Below are 5,216 nucleotides of genomic sequence, written 5' to 3' on the forward strand. Positions count from 1 at the left end.
ACTAATACGCTTAATGACTTCTTCCCAGAAACTTGTATTTCTAAACACCACATCATATGCATGTCCACATTCAATGCATTATAATGCTTAGTAGTCGCAATATAACAGTATCTACAAATCCCAGCTGTAATTGTAGGAGGTGGGGTTGAAAGCACTGAGTAGAGCAGCAATTTTCAACAGGTGTGCCATGTAAGGTTCACAGGTGTACTGCAGGAGTTTGGAGCAGAGTAGTCGAAAAATTGCTGAAAAATTATTCTGGGTTCTATGACTGTTTTTGTGGCAACTGTCTGGAGCAGGGGTGGGCAAACCCTGGCCTAGGGGCCATTTGTGGCCTTCAGAGTCCCCCAGTCCAGCCCGCAGGGAGCCCCCAGACTCCAGTGAGCCTCTGGCCCTTTGGAGACTGCTGGAGCCCACACTGGTCCCAAGACTACTGATCGCAACCACCAGACACAAGCTGCAGGTTGAGTTAGAGCAAGGCCTTTTATAGTCTCCATGTATTTTCTGCTTTCCCCTGGGCATTATTTTAACCCATTGCCTCTAAACAACTTATGTCTCCATGTGTCTGGCTTGGTCTGTATGTTTTCACTGTGCAAGAGGTGTGTGGCAAACAATTCAGTTCTCATCTTAGTTCTACATGCCTGTATTATAGTTCTCATGTGTATTATAAATTGTTGTTGGCAACCTTCAGTCTCAGAAGACTATGGTATCGCGCTCTGAATGGTGGTTCTGGAACAGCATCTAGTGTGGCTGAAAAGGCCAATTCGGGAGTGACAATCCCTTCCACACTGGGAGCAAGTGTAGTGTGTCCCTGGTCTGTCTCCCTGGCTGTGGGCCTTCCTTCTTTGCCTCTTTGCCTCAGACTGTTGGCCAAGTGTCTCTTCAAACTGGGAAAGGCCATGCTGCACAGCCTGCCTCCAAGCGGGCCGCTCAGAGGCCAGGGTTTCCCACCTGTTGAGGTCCACTCCTAAGGCCTTCAGATCCCTCTTGCAGATGTCCTTGTATCGCACCTGTAGGGCGCTTTCCTTGCATGAGTTCTCCATAGAGGAGATCCTTTGGGATCCGGCCATTATCCATTCTCACAACATGACCGAGCCGAAGCAGGCGTCTCTGTTTCAGCAGTGCATGCATGCTAGGGATCCCAGCTCGTTCCAGGACTGTGTTGTTTGGAACTTTGTCCTGCCAGGTGATGCAATAAGCTTAATAAAATTCATTCATTCATTCATAAAAGTTCCATCTCTAATGTATTCATTCATGTAAATTTGAAATGTAAATTAATTCCTTTTTTTTCCGCAGCCCCCCAACACAGTGTCAGAGAGATGATGTAGCCCTCCTGCCAAAATGTTTGCCCACCCGTGACCTGGAGTATGGTTTATCCTGCTTCCGTCCTTGGCAGAGCCGGTGGAGGAAGAAGGGCAAACCATGACTACAGATGCTTGCTTTAAAACAGAGCCATAGAACCTGGAAGATTCTCCCAGAACCTGAAAGTGACATCACAAGATGCAAAGACCCCCTTCCCCCACCCCACAAGCACAGATCCAGTTTGGTCAACTGGACCAAAATCTCTTCCCCCCCCCCCCCCCATTTTCCACAGTAAGGACAGAAAGAATTGCTCTAACACTAATTTTTGGCTTCATGATGTCACTGTGTCATTATATGATGTCATCTTTATGAACTATCATAGTGAGGCAATGCTCCCCACTCCTGCTCTGGAGCTTTGGGGAGCAAGGCAGGAAATTGTACCTGGCAAGCAACCAAGAGGATGATCACATCTACTGGGAAGTCTGTGGCACACTTTGTCCCTTTTGACACATACCTAATTTGTGTCCCCCCAAAGCATCCCCAAGCATCACACTTATGATCAGGGTGACAGAATCATGAAGGGACATTTTGGTTAAGCTATGTTATTAAAATTTGCAAATAATGTCCCAGTACTTTATATCTCTCCACTGATAAGTCTTTGGAAGCTTCTCACTTTTCCTCCCCAATCTCTGTTCATTCTTTTGCTTATTAAATTACCTGTAAGAGAAAGCATGTCTAGTGAGCAAGCTCAGGAAAGGAGTAATGATGTTACATCAGCTTATTCATACATACATAACCATTTTTTCCCTTCCTATGGCCAGTAGAAGTTGGGGGATAACATTTCATAAGGACCATGGGGTGGAGTAAAGGGATTTATAAAAGCTTCCCTATGGTCTTGACTTTGCCTCCAAATTTAGGGTCCTTCAGTACAGGGACCCATCTTCTCACTTTTTATACAGCACCATGCACACAGAGTGCATTGTATGATTTTTGGTTCTTGTGGAAAATTAGATATTCTTAAAAATAAATAATCTAGTTTGACTCCTGAGTAATTAAATGTTGAGGAAATAAGTTTAATACCCAAGTCCTTCTTCCTCTAAGATACTGGTCGAGAACCAGAGTAAGTCTTTGTGGAGGCGGGGTGAAAAGCACCACTATGGCTGTTGTTAACCAAATGTACCTGCTTCCGGGGTGCAAGGAGTCCCGCAGAGCCCTCTACAGGGCTCCCCATGGTTGGCAACGTTCAGTCTCGAAAGACTATGGTATAAGCCTACAGCACCCAGTATTCCCAGGTGGTCTCCCATCCAAGTACTAACCAGGCCTGACCCTGCTTAGCTTCCGAGATCAGACAAGATCGGGCATGTGCAGGGTAACAGTGGCTTCTAGAAAATAAAAAAATGATTGCGGCCTACTTCCAGGCTGCAATTGCGAAGCTGGAAGTGGGATGCAATTGGTTTTTTTACTTTCTAGAAACTGCAGGGAGCCCTACAGAGGGCTCGGTGGGGCTTCCCGCACCCCCTGGACCCTGGCAGCAGGTACGTTTGGTTAAAAACAGCCCCCTCTTTCCCCACAGTGGCGCAATCCTGGGGATTGTGCTACTGCTTTTCCCCTGCCCCCATCCCTTAAAGGGAAAAAGGTTCTCAGTTGGTAAGTCTCGACCCACCCATTTGAGAACCACTGCTCTAAAGAAGTTAATAGTGCAATCCTATGCATATGTATTCAGAATTAAGTTTCACTGTGTTCACTGAGACTTACCCGCAGATGTGTGTGTACAGGATTGCAACCTAAATCAGTGATCTACAATGTAGTATGTTCTTTTGTATGTTCTTATGTTCTTAGTAATGCGTATGAATTGTCCATGTGTCTCTTTCTGATTACGTAGTGGTTTTTTTTGAACACAACTATGCAGCTGATTCACCTTGCTTTGTTAGATGCCTCCTGATCCTCTCTTAATTGTTGCCAATACTATTTAGATCACCTTCTAAGTGTGTCAGCAGTATTGTTCCACCTCTTCCTTCAGGCAGTATGTACATTCAAGAATGGATAACCTAAGGAGTGGTAGATGGGTAGTGAAGAATGTTGTGATTCTCCAAAAGGTGAATGTGGGTTAGGGATCAATGGAATTAAATCCCATGTTGGGTATCTAAAAAGTTCTCCCTGCTTTTTGATAAATTGGTTTCACTGATGTCACACCCTGGAGGACTCCTATACTATCCCTGCAGGTGGGACTAAGGAGTCAAACAAAATGCAAGGCAGTCATTGATCAGATAGGCAGTCAATTTTCCCAGAAGGAAGCCCTGAAGAAACAGGAAGACAGAACTTGAGCTGAGCCATTGCCACATCTGCTCTTACATTTCTGATTGTGACTGCTTTTGGGTCAGAGAGCCAATTAGTTATTTGATTACTTCTGTTAACCACTTTGTTAACTTTGGGCGCAATCCTAACCCCTTATGTCAGTGCTTTCCAGCTTTCCAGCTTTCCAGTCAGTGCTTTCTAGCACTGACATAAGGGCAACGCAGCTCTGAGGTAAGGGAACAAACATTCACTTACTTTAAGGAGGCCTCCGTGAGTGCCACCCAACTGCAGGATGCAGCACACGTCCCATTGGCACTGCTATGCCAGTGCTGGAAAGCACAGACATAAGGGGTTAGGATTGCGCCCTTTGTGAATGTTGAAAATTGGTATATAAATATTCTCAATTCTATTTGGGAATTGGAAATCCAATCAGCATCCCTTAGGGGCCTGGATTGAGCCTGGATGTCCACTATTACTTACCTACCATAGACCCATAGATGAATTAACCCACCCACCCACACCCCCTAGACAGCTGGGTACCACAAAGGGAAGCAAAAGAACCCAATCAAGGAAGACAGTTATTTTGGGCCTGATCTTATTCCAGGGCAGCGCTGGTGGCAGCCGCGCTGCCAGGGCAACCAGTGTTGCAAAAGTGCCATAAGGCACTTCTGCACCGGTGGTGAGGACATGGCGCCAGTGCTGAGGCCCATTACAGTCAGCAATGGGCCTCAGTGACGAGCAAATGACCCTGCAGAGTGGCCAGCGTTAAGTGTTCCCGCTGGCCAGTGGAGAGGCTTTTTGGGTGGGGGGAAGCAGGGGAGGGAGCAGAACTGGCCGGGGGGGGAGCAGGCCAGAGGGAGGATTGGGCCTGGGAGGGGGCAGAGACAGTGGTAGACTCTGCTGCCAAATCCTATGCCCCATCCCAAGCTGTGGTGGCCTACATGGGCATCCTCGGTTCTATTCCAGCAAAATAGCTGGTGCAACTCTGAGGAGATCCATTGGGGCTTCCAGGACTTTACCCATGTTAAGGGAACATGTTATCTTGCTCTGAGGAGACTCCGGTGGCTGCTCCGGGTCCATACGATGCAGCGGTGGCCATTTCGGAGCCACTGCTTCTGGTGGCGGCCCTGGGGTATAGGATTGGGCTGCCTGTTAGACACCACCACCATTATCAATCAATGTAAACAAGAAGGAAGCCTCATTACCTGACCTAGTTTGTCATTTCACAGGGGCAAGTCAGTTTTCTACCATGGTTCAACCCAGATGCACACAGACACTCATGCTTGGCTTGGAGGAGAAGAATGAGTCAAGAAGGTGGTTTGTTTTATTTATTCTTAAGTTTTTTATCCCACTTTTTGGCAGGTGCCATCAGTAAAAATATAACTCCAAAATCCCTTTACTTTCAGAAACTTTTAAGAGTCAGCAGAGAAAAATAAGCCCCACAATATGTGTTTATAAATATTTGGTGTCACTTCATAAATCCGATCCTCAAATATTTAGAAGAATCTGGGCTGCAGAACTGCGCAGTGGCGTTGCTAGAGGGTGCGGGGGGCTGCGGACCACACCGGGTGACGCGCAAGAGGGAGGTGACGCACACTGGGAGGGTGATGTGCTACAATCAC

At 46.9% G+C, this 5,216-nt stretch overlaps 1 pseudogene; it reads right to left on the bottom strand.

Annotated features, from left to right (window-relative positions):
- Positions 1-2,566: 2,566 nt before the first annotated feature.
- Positions 2,567-2,687, bottom strand: LOC136642491 (5S ribosomal RNA; annotated as a pseudogene).
- Between the last annotated feature and the right edge of the window lie 2,529 nt (positions 2,688-5,216).

Source organism: Tiliqua scincoides, chromosome 2, assembly GCF_035046505.1.
Source record: "Tiliqua scincoides isolate rTilSci1 chromosome 2, rTilSci1.hap2, whole genome shotgun sequence".
Classification (NCBI taxonomy): Eukaryota; Metazoa; Chordata; class Lepidosauria; order Squamata; family Scincidae; genus Tiliqua; species Tiliqua scincoides.